The sequence below is a fragment of the Zosterops lateralis genome, assembly GCF_965231275.1.
Source record: "Zosterops lateralis genome assembly, chromosome: 2".
NCBI lineage: Eukaryota > Metazoa > Chordata > Aves > Passeriformes > Zosteropidae > Zosterops > Zosterops lateralis.
This window is the reverse complement of record NC_139763.1, coordinates 84,944,479-84,959,604: the sequence shown is the minus strand read 5'-3', so window position 1 is coordinate 84,959,604 and position 15,126 is coordinate 84,944,479. Positions and strand designations below refer to the sequence as shown.

The window sequence follows — 15,126 nt, the reverse complement described above, 5'->3', positions numbered from 1 at the left end:
CTATAAAAATATGTGTTTAGTTTTCCAAATGCTTTTTTTTTTTGACTGAATTAAACAGAGCCGTGACAATTTACACCACCCTAAGAATCTGGCTTCCCTGAAGTCAGATTTGACAGTCAGGTGTTATGGTTATCTCACCACAGGATTGTGCAGGCTGGAAAGGAGCTCTAAGGCTCAGTCCAATCATTAACCCAGAACTGCCATGTTCACCACTAAATTGTGTCCCCAAGTGTCACATTCACATCCCTTTTAAATACTTCCAGGGTGCTGATTCCATCTTTTTTCTCGGCTGCTTGGGCAACATATTCCATGCCATAGAGAAGATCTGCCAACACAGAACCAACTGTGAGAAGTATAGAGAGCACGTCTCTTTGCAAAGACAGAAAACCCAGATCCTGTTGCTCTTAATCATCATGGGAAATGTGTCATTATTCTAAGAGCCAAAGAAGTCAGCAGAAATACTTATGGAGCAATAAAGAGCTAAGTGAGCTAAGTGGCAGAACAGGAAATCAGAATTTACACTGTTTTTATTTGAAGCAGAAACCTCAAAACGAAGAACCTATGATGTCTGAACAACAAAATCTTCACAGCAAATCATGGAGAAGTCAGAGCCAGCACCTCTCAGTAGTAATGCTTCAGTACAAAATCAATTTGTCTTATTTGCAAGAGTTTACCCTCTCATGGTGTTTAGAAGCATGCCATTTTTTCTCATCCACCAGGAACACACAACAAGTTACAGGTAAGCTGCTTTGGGTCACCTCTCCTGCAGTGCCAAGGTACCCTCTGTGCTGTTTTATAACAAGCAGAACCTGACTAGAATACAAATATGGTATTTTTCATGCTCTCCATGCAGTCTGGAAAACAATAACATGGTCCCCAAGCAGACTGGCAGACAAATGGCACCAGAGCACTCTCTTGGCAATGTGTGTCTCTGTTAGGGCCCGAAACTCTTTGAGCAATTTCAGCTGTCAGATTGCAGCAGATGAGCCAACCATTATCCTGCTCAGCCCCACAGGCCTGATTAGCACCTGCATTGTCACTCTTCTATCTGCAAGGAGGTAACAAACCTGTTCAACAGCTGCATAGGTGAAAGTAGACCCTGTGGCATATCTCAGCATCCTGCTATGTTAGAGAGCAGCACTTAGCACAGCACAAATCTAATGAACTGCTTAATGCTCCTGGTTTTGGCAGTGACTTTCTGGTGTCTAGAAGAATTTCCAAGGTGCTTCTTCCCCAAAGGATTCAGTGATGTAGGACAGGTTCTTCATTTAGCTCTGGATGGGTTTGAAATGGAGTCATATGATGTATACCTGACTTATGAACAGTACCAGGTTAAAGCAGGCAAGATAAATTAACACAAGCTATGATGATATGGCATATGCCTTCTGAAAAACAGATTAATGTCTGCTCATGGTAATACAATGAACTCTGTAGATATAGGAACCAAATTTCCAACAGCAAACATATTTGTAAGAAGTTAAGGAATTTCATGGTTAGAGCTACACTGAAAATAAGAAACCCACAGGACACCTGTCATTGTGGCATCTTTTTTTGGGTAGTGCTCATATTTCTTCACTGGCAGAAGACAGAATTCAATTTATCATCCTAAATTAGCTGCTTCAGAAAAATAATGAAATCTTGGCATAGATTTTAATATAGTCCAAATAAATTATGACACTATACATAACCAATACAATTAACTATACTATAGGAGTTGGGATGTATTGACTGATTTGACATTTTTCTTAATAAAACAGTCCACATATTTCTTACAAAACTCTACTCATGAAAATGATTTATTGATCCATTGATAAAAGAATTTACAAAATGTGTTAAAAGTTTTTAATATTTACAAAATATTGGTAAAGAACCAAATAATGTACAAAAAAAAGTCTTCTGGGAGAATAAAGTTTTTGTTTGTTTCATGGGGAAAAAGCAAAAAATATTGGTGTTTTTGTTTGTCTATTTGTCTATGTGTCTGTCTGGCTTTTTGTGTTTTTTTGTTTGGTTGTTTGGGTTTTCTTGGTTCCAATTTCCTAACGATGACCATTTTTTGTGGTTTTTTTGGTGGTGATTTTAACATTGTTATTTTACTAATTAGGTAACTCATTTTCCTTACATTCACAGAGAATTCTTCATGTTACTCTGGAAAACAGAAATAGTCGAGGAAGTGTAAATATTTAGTTTGCTTGTATACTGCAGTCCTCTATAATTAATATGGGACGTACCTTTTTTGGGCTCACATGAAGGAACACATAAATGGTTGATCAGAAACTTTGGATTCCATAAATGTTGAATTTAGAAAGAAATTATTGTATAACTTTCAGAAGAATAAGACTGCTATCACAAAGAGCTAGCCTCTGACAGTGGAAATGTTTCTAAGAGAGGCAATATGCTTTGCTCTCATCTATGATTTTCTATACTGCAAATGCATGAGTCTCATTGTCTTTATAAACTTATAAACTGATGGGACTCTGTTACTCTCAAAGCTTCGCTAATCTACTCAATGCTACATCAAATCAATCCATGTTTATTTTTATAGCAAATTGGAAGACTATGCAAAGGTATTCGTGTTGTTATTCTGACACTATACAGAATAGTTTCGGAAATAAAGTGTAAGGTTGTAGTGCATTAAGAAAATCTCGCTAATGGTCTTTCTCATAGTTGTAAACTTAAATTGGCAAAGAATACTAATAGAAGTTTGCATATAGCAAATTACATTTTTCCTATTACTTAGTAAATTGCACAGGATGTCTGAAGCCAGCCATAAGCAACAGACACTTTAATTGTCAATTTAAGTGGGATCACTGTGATATGGTTTCTAAAACTCAATGTAGACCCTTCTAATAGGATTCAAAACTGCACAGACACACTTTCTTATTCGAGATGGAATTGCCTGTAAACTGTTCTACTCCAAATAAAATGTTTTTTATTCAAGTGACTTGGTTACTTGAACAATGGTGGAACAATTGGGAATTCTGGAAGAATTATCTTGTAATGTGTATTAGGATTTTCTTTACAAGCAATCTCTATAGCAGTGACATGTACTGTTTTGAACTGGAATTTTGTCCTTCACCATCTCACGGTGATATATAGAAACTGCAGTCTTTGCCATATCTAGCAGATTTTTTTATGAAAATTATCATAAGATCTACTGATATTGAAGAGATTCTTCTATGACATTCAGGTGTTACCCCAAGCCTTTAGAGGGGCAACACGTTGAGACGCGGGACAGAGGACAGCAGGCAGCAGCTTGGTGAATCATGGAAAGCTCTTTATTATCTGACTCCAAAGGCTTATATACATTTTGTACAGAGGGCCAAGATTGGCCCAAGGAGGTTACAACCTCCTGACTCCATTGGTCAATATGACCATCAGTCAAGTTCTCTCTCAGAGAACAAGAATGCAAAACATAGAGATAATTTCTAAGAATACAACATTGTTTACATGAAGCAGCGTGAGAAGGTGCTGCAAAGACTCAAACACTTGAAAGCAAGAAATACAGGGACGACATTCAGGCTTTAAATCAAATCTTTTGTAGTTAGCACAAAATTCAGAACACCACATATTTGAGTATAGAGTACGGATTTTTGAGCAATTTTAAGTATAGAATCACAGAATTATAGACTGCTTTAGTTTGGAAAAGGCCTCTAAGGTCATCAAGTTGACCCATTAATCCAGCACTACCAAGCCCACCACTAAACCATATCCCTAAGTGCCACAACTACATGTCTTGTAAGTACTCTTAGGTATGGTTATTCAACCACTTTCCTAGGTAGCCTGTTTCAGTGCTTGACAAACCTTTCCATGAAGAATTTTTTCCCCTCAAATCTCATCTAAACCTCCTCTGGTGAAACTTGAGTCCATTTCCTCTTGTCCTGTTACTCAGGAAAAAAGACCAACCTCCTACCTGGCTACAACTCCCTTTCAGGCATTTGTAGAGAGCAATAAGGTTCACCCTAAGCTTCCTTTTCTCCAGGATGAACACCCCCAGCTCCCTCAGCCACTCCTCATCAGACCTGTGCTCCAGACCCTTCCCGACCTCCATTGCCCTTCTCTGGACATGCTCCAGCACCTCAATGTCTTTCTTGTCATGAAGGCACCCAAAACTGAGCACAGGATTTGAGATGTGATCTCAGCAGTGCTGAGTACAGGGAGACAGTCACTGCCCTGGTCTTTCTGCCCACATCATTGTTGATCCAGGCCAGGATGCCATTGGCTTTTGTGGTCCCCTGGGCACACACTGTTTGAAGGTCAGATGCTGTCAGCTAGCACCCCCAAGTCCTTTTCCACTGGACAACTTTCCAGCCACTCTTTCCCAAACCTGCAGCCTGGGGGTGTTGTGACCCAAGGGTAGCACCAGAGCTTGGGGTTGTTAAAATTCATGCCATCGGTCTCTGCCTATTGATTTAGCTGGTTTAAATCCCTTTGTAGAGCCTTCCTGCCCTCCAGCAAATCAACACTACCACCTCAGTTGGTGTCATCTGCAAACCTACTGGGAGTGCCCTTGATCGTGTCACCCAAGGTATGAATAAAGATATTCAGTAAGACTGCAATTACTTTCTCAGAAAGGCTTCTTGTGGTCTACTCCCACGACACAGATTTGTATAAACTTAATAAATATTTCTCTGAATTAATTTCACATGAGAATACAGAGTTCAGTCATCTTGCTAAAAGCTTTTAATTAGCCTCCTTGATCTCTAGATCAAGATCTACATTCTATGTCTCCATATGTGAAACACTAAGAGAAGATCTTATGTTGAATAGACAAAGAAACAGAGACAAAGTTCTTCTGATTGGTTTTAGGGAATATTAATATAGTTTAAAATCAAGTTCTTCAAGTTATTCACAGTAATATGGTATAGACTGACTAACAAACACAAAGCTCTCCCACCATGGACCATTATATACATTTCATATACCTCATATGTATATGAACTGTATATAATAGATATCACTGCTCAAGGGCTGCCCACCAGCTAGCCTTGCCCTGTGGTGATATGATGGAGTTCTTGGCAGACATCACTACAAATATCATCGCATACAGTTCATTTATAGCGTGCTGGAAGAAAAATACAGTTCTCCAAGGGCCTTCCAAATATTGTGGAAATATTTCAGACTGAGTTTTTGTGGGTTTTTGTTGGTGGTGTTTTTTGTTTTGTTTTTAATCTTCGACTAACTGGAATTATTTTATTATTTTTAAAAAAACAAACATGGAGTCTGAGATCACAAAAGTCCTGAGAAAGAGGAAGAGAAAAGAATAAAAATTCTCTTAATACCCCCAGGTATTGGTTGGTCAGCTTTTATAAATCAAGCCTAATTTCCAGTCTTGGAGAAACTAGTTGTCAAAGACAACTAGGTAAAGGATCATATGCACATTCAATAGAAATTTGAATGACTCTTTGGAGCAAATTTAGCTGTTAGAGAATGCCAACGCTCTCCACCTGACCCAAGTGTAACAAAGTCCACGTATCTTTTTCTCAGGACTGGGATCTGCCATGAGCAATGGCTTAGTTTCAGGCAAGGTGGTAATGTAGACAGAGACTATATCATGCTCTGTTACTTCAGCCATAATTTCTGGCCAGCTTGTTACTGTACTTGGAATTGAAACTCAGAGAGATCTTTTAATGAAGCAGGAAATACTGGATTTCCTACAGTTACCACTATCAGTCATAATAATTTCAAGATATATATAGTATCTAGTGACTGTGTCACTGACTTATTATTATTTAAAGGATTGAGTTTATTGCATTAAAAATACACAGAGCAATAAAATTGCTTTTGAGGTTGATTAAACACCTCAGAAGAATAGATGTTCATTCTCCTGAGAATTGGAACAAAGAGAGTAAGACTAGATGAACGGAAACAAAGGATTTAATCAATGTTATTTCAGGATAGGAGTTAATTTCCTACAGAGACAAATCCCTTTCATATTATCTGTACATTCCCTTTATGCAGAAACTTTTCATATCATTCACATAATCTTTTTCATCTGTGAACAGTCACTGTCATAAAGAATAAGAGAGAAAGAGAAACCTCTGAGTTTTGAAGGCTTTCTTTCTCTTTCTTTCTTTCTTTCTTTCTTTCTTTCTTTCTTTCTTTCTTTCTTTCTTTCTTTCTTTCTTTCTTTCTTTCTTTCTTTTCTCTTCATGTCCATACACTTTGATTTAGCAGTTCTGAAGAAATTTATAAGGAATTTTTTTTGCATTTTGAAGAATATTAAAATAATTCTAAGGATTTTTGTTCTAAGCAGATAAAAGAATCCCAAGAAAATCTTTAAAAATTTACCGTTTTGGAAAAAAAAATACTTCTAAACTCAGAAATGTCATACCTTTTAGAATGGCTGGAATTGAGTAGAGGAGGTTAAATGGGAAGACACTTGTGGTTTTGCCTATGCTTAATGTTGACAGATGTTTTTAACAAGGAGGGGAAAAGAAGATGTAAAATTTAATTGTTCAGCCAAAGAAATGTAGAATTTAGAAACAGTGTGTAGGACTCTCTCAGCTGTTATCACTGGATGTAATCCTGATAATCAAACATGTAGAGCGATATCATCTCTGGCTTATGGTTTCCCAGGAAGCTGTGCCCCAAAATGGCTGGAAGTACAGTTGTCCCTGCTATTTTGTTACTATATTTGTAATTACACTTTCAAAGATGAACTTTGGTACTGACTGGGTATTGACTTTGAATACAGCACACAAACTGCAGAGTGTGCAGCACATCACACAGAGGTGAAGCACAGAGTATCACACGCATGCTCCACTGGCTCCCAATTAAAAAGATTCAAACCCAATTCTATGTGGTTGCTTTAATCTCCAAGGCTGAGGTACCAAGAATTCACTCATTCTATTGTGAGCCATCTAGACAGATGGAAGACAGGGCACAACTCTGAATCAGAAATGGCTTAGTGGTGGAATACAGAGTGTACAACTCCTTATCACAGGAAAACAGAGTCAGCCTCAGCCTGGCAATCTTTGGAGCAGAACACTCCTCCTCCTCCTCCACTTGAACAAATTATGCCACAATAATGAAGACTAGCTGCCTGACAAGGGAAGGGATATAATGGAGAGTGAGAGGAAAAGCAACTGGAAAAGAATGACTGAATTGATTAAAGCACAATATGGTTCCTTTCTGGCAGAGTCTGTGCAGCTCTTAATTTTGTTTTAGTGGTTTAGTAATGTGGTAATGAAGGATATCTTAAAGAAACTAAGGTTATCTGAACAGCATAATTCATAGCCAGGGAAAAAACAATCTCAGATGACCACAGATATTTTCTTTCTCATTCTTCAAATCAGTGCTTCCCTGGTTCTACCAATTTTTTGCACTGGAGATTACAAAATTTCATATTCCTATTATCTAGAGAAATTCCAAAGGATGGGTTTATGATTGTCCAAATAAATAAATAAATTAAATTATCTTTCTATGAGTTTTAAGATATTTTTGAAGCAAAGTGGCAAACAGTAGTAATGTATTGAATATAATCATACTTCTAAATTATATCTTGAATTATTGATGGACTATTGACCCGCACAGAGTATCTTTAATAACCCATTCCTAGCATCTACATTTACAAGTTTATACATCCTACAATTGTATTAACAGAAGGGTACATGAAATGATAAATTCAATCGTTTTATCAATCTGTCTTTTGTTAAAATTCATCAGATCATTCTACCAGGTTAAACCTAAAAGTTATTCAACATTAGTTTTACCAAGTTACAGCACATAGGAGAGTTTATTAGGCCACTCTCATCTTTAGAAAAATTGATTTTTGACAATCTATCTAAATTAAGAAAAATAATTAGTTTTCATTTTGACTACAAGAGCAATAATATTAGTGATATGAACATAACACTAACCAACCGTGATGATTATGCTTCTTCAGTAAAAAAATCCCCTAAAATTAGTAAGAAAGGTACCTCTTTTTTTGCTGTGTTTTGTTTTGCTATGCTACAAAGGAACTAAATTTTGTTTAATTTTATTGGCATATAAACAAAACAGAATCAAAATAACTACTTCATTAACACGTCCTGATCAGATCCTGATCCAAGCTTGCAGGGTTGCTGATTGGGAAAAACAAAAGAAAATCAACCTTTCACTAAGAAAAAAACCCAAACCTTGTAACATTCCAGTGTTAAGACCTGCTTTTTTTGATTAATAAATTAACAAGATGACTCTGGCGTCAGTGAAGAATGATGAATATGATGATAAAGTACTGTGCAAAAACTTTCAGACACCAAAGCACTCCAATTAATATACAGCTCTGAAGATGTTTCTGAAGAATGTGCTTTCACATCTCTGTAAATCCCTGTACATTTTTGCATCACAAACATACATACATATATACGTGTACAGCTTACTTAATATATTAAACTGTTGTTGAAAACTTTTATTGATTTATATATCTGATTTTATGCTACTTACATTAACCCACTAGAAGAGTCAATATTCTGTGTTCTAATTTGGATAGCAGTAATGTATCTGTGTGAGTGGCCTTTTGGCCACCCCATGAAGCCCTAATCAGTTTTATTTCTCATGTTCTCTGGTGGGCTTGAAGTGAAAGAATGGGTGAGATTCAGAACAATTCAGTCAGAAGCTGCTTTTGAGGTCCACAGTAATGACACAGTGTATTTGAAGCATAAGCAAAGATCATGGGCATTGTCTGCCCTTTCAGAAAAGCCACAATTTCTTGTGGCTAATACCAAAATAAAGTGAGACATCAAACTTGCATGACAATTTTCAACTTTTTGGTCTAGCTGATGAAAAATGGACTAAAATATATTTCCAAAGACAAAATAGCTTACAGAAATAAATTAGCTTCCCTTGCCTCTGTGAATTCAAGTAGTTTGCTGACTGTGTCTCCAGCACTAAACTATACACTGGTGTTCTAGTCACTGGGAGAGGCAAAGTACACAAATTTAATATTCCTATACAAATAGCAAAACTCATTATCATCTCCAAGCTCATCTTCTGTATATGCTGTGTTGTTAGGCACAAACCTAAATCCCTGTTTCTTCTCCAGCTGTAGATTTTCCTTTTGGATCTATTATCCACAGTGTCAGAAAAAGCATCCCTCATCTCGAAAAGCATAAGACTAATGTAACATAAATCTCTGTAAAATACTTCACTCAAGTAAGTGCATGCACAAACACACACAGAGGGTTTGAGCAAACTGTGTAGAATACATTGCTTGGAGACCAAACAGATGTCTGTATAACATCTCTTCTTTCCTGATCCTCAGGGCTGCCTGAGCACTGCATAATTCCTTCTGAAGTTTCAGTCCCTTTCTTACACTCAGGATCTCAGTAGCTGTTCTACTTTCCAATAAGAATCCATATAAACAGATAGAGATGGTGGTGATAGCATGGGAAAATACTCAATTGACTTCTTTTAGCAGTTTCAAGTTCTCTGCAGAGCGATACAATTTAACCTGTGTTATTATAAGAACTGATTTAACCTGGGACCAATTCTGACTTGTTCTGTAGTACAGAAATAGGAACTAATTATTCCTACATTTTTATGAGTGTTAGTATAGTAAAGCTAGCATTTTTCTCAGTCCCCCAGATAACTGCAAATAGTTGTCACTTCTCATTTTGAGAGTAAAGCAAAAAATTGAAACAGATGAATTACAGTTTGAAACATATAAATAACAATGGCACATGGTGTAAAGAAAAAAAAACAGTAAACCAATATTATATTGTGAACTGTCCAAGACATTTCCAAAGAAGGTTGTCTTGAAGTTAAATTTCTTGAGTGACCTTCTACTGTAATGTTCTACACAACATAAATTAGAAGAAATCACTTGGATATAAAGAGGAATGGTGTGATACACTGCAACTAAAAAAAAAATATTTATAAAGAAAGTAATTTTGAAAAATGTCTCCTGCATATTTTCTTTCAAATAGTGTAGAAAGTTTGCATCATGAAGACAAATAAAGATTTACACTCTTAGTCACAGTTTTCAGAGCTATGACCTCTGTCAAACTCTACATTTTAAAATAAGAAATTGATTTTCATTTGGAAATGAACAATGTTCATTCACCTGCATTTAAGCAATATGACAAAATTGGAAAACTCAGTGTGTTCTCCTGGGTTTTAAAGTAAATAGTCTGTTTTATAGTTTTTGAGGCTATCCACAGAAACTTATTCCTATAACTGCCATAATTTAACACATATTTATATAATGTTGGAGTAGGGGTGTTTTCCAAGTTATTCACTACTATACTAATTTGTCTGGCTTTCATTGCATTTTCCTGATATATTTTTAGAAGTTATAATCTTGACAGCAGAATTGAACAAAAAGGAAGGACTTTAGGATTGCAGAAATGGAATTCAAATAACCAGACATTTATTGCTGACTGCTGAAATCAAGTAAATTTGAAAGCCATATCCAAATATATACAGGTTAGATCCTACCTTAGCTATTATTCTGATAAGGGAGTGTGGTGGAAAAATAATTATTTTACACATGCCTTTTTATTTATTTTTTGTTCTTGCTTCTCTACTAGGAAGAGGCTGACTTTATGTAAGGTTGTAAATATTGTATCAGAGACCTTTAAAAGAAGGTCCATTCTTATGCATCTGCATAATTACTGTTCAAGGCATAGAAAAACCAATAATCTGAAATGCCCCATGCAATTCCAAATCAGAGACAAGAATTCAATCTTATTTATAGAATAAATAACAGGTGTCATCAGTGTTGGAAGCAAATAAAACAGAGAAGTTCAACAAAACACATTGCAATTCTTTTTGTTTCTATCAAATTAGTTGACTAGCTACCTTTAGCTATCTCACCTTAAAATTTGATAAAATACGAAGAGAAGGCAGTATCTGCTTTGATTTTGCTAGTCCAGATCATTTTTTTACTTCACACATAGATGTTATTTTAGTGAGCAAAAATTGCCTCTGTCTCCAAAAACATTCTGCAGCAAGATGTGTGTTTCAAGCAAAAAAAAAAAAAACTTCTCCCCCAAAAGACACTCATCTAGTCTGAAGATGGAGGAAGGTACTGGTTACAACACAGGAGATTATTACTGCTGATACTGTGGCTATTTCTCTGCGTGGACAGATATGAACCTGTGAAAGCAGCTGCTGGATGCCCTGTTTTCATGCAAATATCTCCAGTGATAATGGGTTGTGCAGCAGATCCTTGGCCAATGTACAAATCCCTCTGCTCTTCTATCATGCTGACATCTGAAGCACCCAGCAGAGAAAAAGCAAATGTGGCTTGTAAACAAATTACTTCTTCACTTATTATTTGTAGGAAAATAAAAGGTAATAGATGAGTGAGAGAAATACTGGGTAGTACTTTGGGGCCATCTTTTACTCTCATGCAAGTCTTGGCTGATGCTGAGTGTGATATGGAGCAAGAGCTCCCTTCTTCCCCTACAGTTACTTGCCCCATGCTGGTTTTACTCTTCTATAAATACAGGAGGGGAAGAGACTATTGAATACAACCTGAATCCTGACTTACCAAGAGGGTAGTGATATCTTTTCCTTGGGAATGGTCCCAATTAAGGGAATGATGAGACATAATGACTGATGCTCACTGCTCTGGTTGGAAGGTGTTCCATGGTGCTCTCTCTGCCAGGGATGGTGGTGTTAGAGTCAACCTCTGTTAACTCAGAGGTTAGATGGGGGCATTTAAACTTTGTCTAACTGAGCACTGTTAGCACTACATCAGCCTGAAAACACAAAAATACCCCTCACAAGCCTGAGCAGATTGTCTGTACAGAAACAGGCTGTGGGTAGGCAGAGGCACCTTCAATCAACCCTTTTTGTTCAGGGCCCTCATTTAGTTTCCAACATGCACATCCAAATGCTGTTCCTTCACACATCTTTGCTCTTAAATTGTTGGTTTTTTCAGGCTAAGACTTATAATCATATTTCAGAGCTGTGTCAGCCCTTGTGTGCTGTCCATAAGGTGGCTTTAAAACATATATGCGTGCACCTAATCTCCAAAAAAGAAAAAGATTATTTAGAAAGTTCCTAAACTGTTTATGGGAGCAGTACAAGCATTTTAAGCACACGGAGATGGGCCAAGGCATGTGAACAAATTCATTACTTCGTGAATTTGTGCAAAATGACCATTTTGCATCAGTAAAAGATATATCTCAAAAGATAAAATCATGAAAACATTGATTTTTGGATGGGAGATTCCTCCTGCCTTGGCCTTGCATGTAATGGCTCCACTTCTGTGAAAATTCTAAAACATTATGAAGCAACATCCAGTATGAGATATTTGCTGGCACTTAGGCAGGAAGAACTCTGTCCTTGTAGTCAAAGAATCTTACTAACTTCAAACACCCATTTATCATGCCATTAATTTTGTACCAGATTTCATAAAGAGCAAAGCAGCCTTTTGAGGGGAATTCACTGCTGAATTAAAGCTCAAATGGTTGTCCATTGTTCCTTTGCCACAGTACACAGGTTCCTGGTGACATTCAGCTAATGAATTTTCTTGATGATTAACTACCCATTCTATGGGATCATCGTAATTGAAACATAGCTCCTGTTACAAGTGAGGCTGATGTGCCATTACTACAAGTGAGCTGGGTTTGATTTTTTTTCCTCTTCCTTACCCTCCTTTTCCTTTCAGAAAGTCTGAGCAAAACCTGGTAAAGTATCATAAAAATTCAACATGCTGAAAAGAAAATGCTGCTCTATTGAGCAATAAAACGTACCTAGGTGCAGCTTTTTCATTAACTATTGAATTAGAAGAAAAGTGAAATGCAGACAGGGATATAAATTAGATCCTATTTGGAATTTTTATATTTATTTTCATTATAATTGTAATTATACAGAGCATGATCCAGAAGTAAGTGAGGGAAAAAAAATAAAAAAGGCCTTGTAGACACTGTAGAAATATTTCTCTGAGAACAGAACTTATAATTAACTGTAGATATTCTTTCTTTTCTGTTGCCCATTTTCATTGCAGTTCACAGTCTGAAAAAGCTTTGCTGTTGCTTAAACTGCACTGACATCTTGTGGCACTGACATAGAAGAATCCTAAAAAATTAAATTTTAAATCTTCATTAAATGAGTTACATTGTTTACCTTCAAGTGCCACGGTCTTTAACTCCAAAGTTGGTTAGCATTCACTTGCTCACCATCAGAACTGGGGTCAATCTGCCACAATCTACCTACAATATTGAGATGTCATGACAGAATTATTGAATAGTTTGGTTTGGAAGTGGCCTTAAAGATCGTCTAGAATAACATATTTTCCTGTAAAACTGAATGTGTGTGAAGCCTGTTGACTAAAATCCCATGTCTGTGAGCATATACACACAGATCCTCTCTCAGACACATGCACCAAGAGACAAACCATTAATCTCTGAGCTGGTGTTTTATCACCTTGGCAACAGCAAAGTGTTCAGAAAAACTTCAGATCTTTTTATCCCTGAGAATGAAGACAATATACAGTCAATCATCAGCTGAATAAAAATCTCCCAGTGAAAGTCCATGCACAATATAGAGAATTCAGAAGTGAATTAGGCTCCAGTTAATTTCAAAGGAATATTTTTTTCATTTTATCAGAGGTGAGAAAATAATTACTGATGCTCCACTGGAGGTAAAGTAAAAAGCAAACTACTGTTATGTATAAAAAAGGCTTCATGGGGAGGTAGCCACAGCCTCTTTTTTTGTCTGTCATTGTATAATTCCCTCACTGAATGCTCCTAAATCCTGCAAGTTATATCAGTGGTTTTATGAACATATCAAAGGAAACCATATGTCCCTAGGAAAACACAAGAAAATAGGTGCACGCCTAAACTATTTAAGATGAAGCAGTCTCCATCACACTCCTGTTTGCATTATTCATTGCTGTTGCAATACCTGAAAATGCCTTCTAACGTTGCATTAGGTGCAGAAGACCCTGAAGAGATGGAGAAATATTATTATACTCCATTTACAAATGGAAAATTGAATCAGAGGGAGATGAAGCTGGTTGTCCAACTGGAGAGCAAAAGGATGTGAAGTGAGGAATTTATGTGAAAGCATGGAAGTGAAGTAGCAGGTCTCTAAATTAGCTGCCACGTTGTTGTCCAGTTCATTTGTTTTGTCCCTTTGTTTCTTCATGTGAAGTGTCTAATACCTTGATCAGGGAATCACAGAACCACAGAAAGGTTTGAGTTGGAAGGAGTCCTAAATCTAAACCAATCCCATGGGCAGGGGCAGGGATTCCCTCTACTCATTCCTTCCTTGCTCAAAGAGCTGTCCAACCTGGCCTTAAACACTTCCAGGAATGCAGAGATGTTCAAGCACCATGTTCTGTGGTGTTTGCACAGATGCTGAAAAATGGAATCCAAAGGAATTTCTGCTGGGAGACTAAGAAGGGAAAAAAAAAAAAAAAAAAAAAAAAAAAAAAAAAAAAAAAAAAAAAAAAAAAAAAAAAAAAAAAAAAAAAAGGAACACAGATCAAAGTAAAATAAAAGATTCTAATTTCTGAAAACATTTTGCTTCAGGGAAAAGATCTTTTCTTAAACACATTTTCTGACTTTTACTTACAATTCTGCTTTACATCAACTCTGAATTTTTATGTGAGGTTTCTGTGAGTGTTTCAGAAAATCTACTTTACTTCCATGTTTGCTTGCAGAAAGGCAATAGAAATGACTAATGGATTTTATCAAAACAGGCAACTGAAATTTTCCCAGTCATATCCACAAAGTCAAATATTTATTATTTGTACATGGGATCTTTTCCTACTCTTAGTGTACAATATACCTATAATACCATTGAAAGTAAGTCTAGAGTAGTCTAGTAAGTTTCATGATTTTTCTTACACTCAGTTTTTAGGGTTAATTTTGTTTTTGCTTTTATACTGCAGGCAGAGCTGTCAGTAAAGACATGCCTGAGGGATACCTTCATGGAACCTGTGGTGCTACATGCAGGATGAGTAAAATACAGCTCATCCAAGCAGTTGATAGAATGTATCTATTATTGCATAGAATATGGCATAATTGGAATATGTCTGATAAAATAAGACCTTGTTTTAAATAAAAATCCTCTGGGCTACTCAGGTTTCCCTTCCCAAGAAGTAAATAAGCATAATTATAGATCCTGGGCAATATTGCAGTAACTAAATAACCAATGAATAATCTTCATATATTGGTGTGTTGATTTCCA

General features: G+C 36.5%; 1 long non-coding RNA gene across 1 annotated transcript in view; it reads right to left on the bottom strand.

Moving 5' to 3' along the window:
- Positions 1–14,658, bottom strand: part of LOC310922179 — a 130,574-nt gene extending 115,916 nt beyond the window's left edge. The window contains exon 1 of the long non-coding RNA XR_014592329.1: positions 14,330–14,658. This is a non-coding gene — a long non-coding RNA (uncharacterized lncRNA). The remainder of the gene's footprint in view (positions 1–14,329) is intronic.
- Positions 14,659–15,126: the final 468 nt, after the last annotated feature.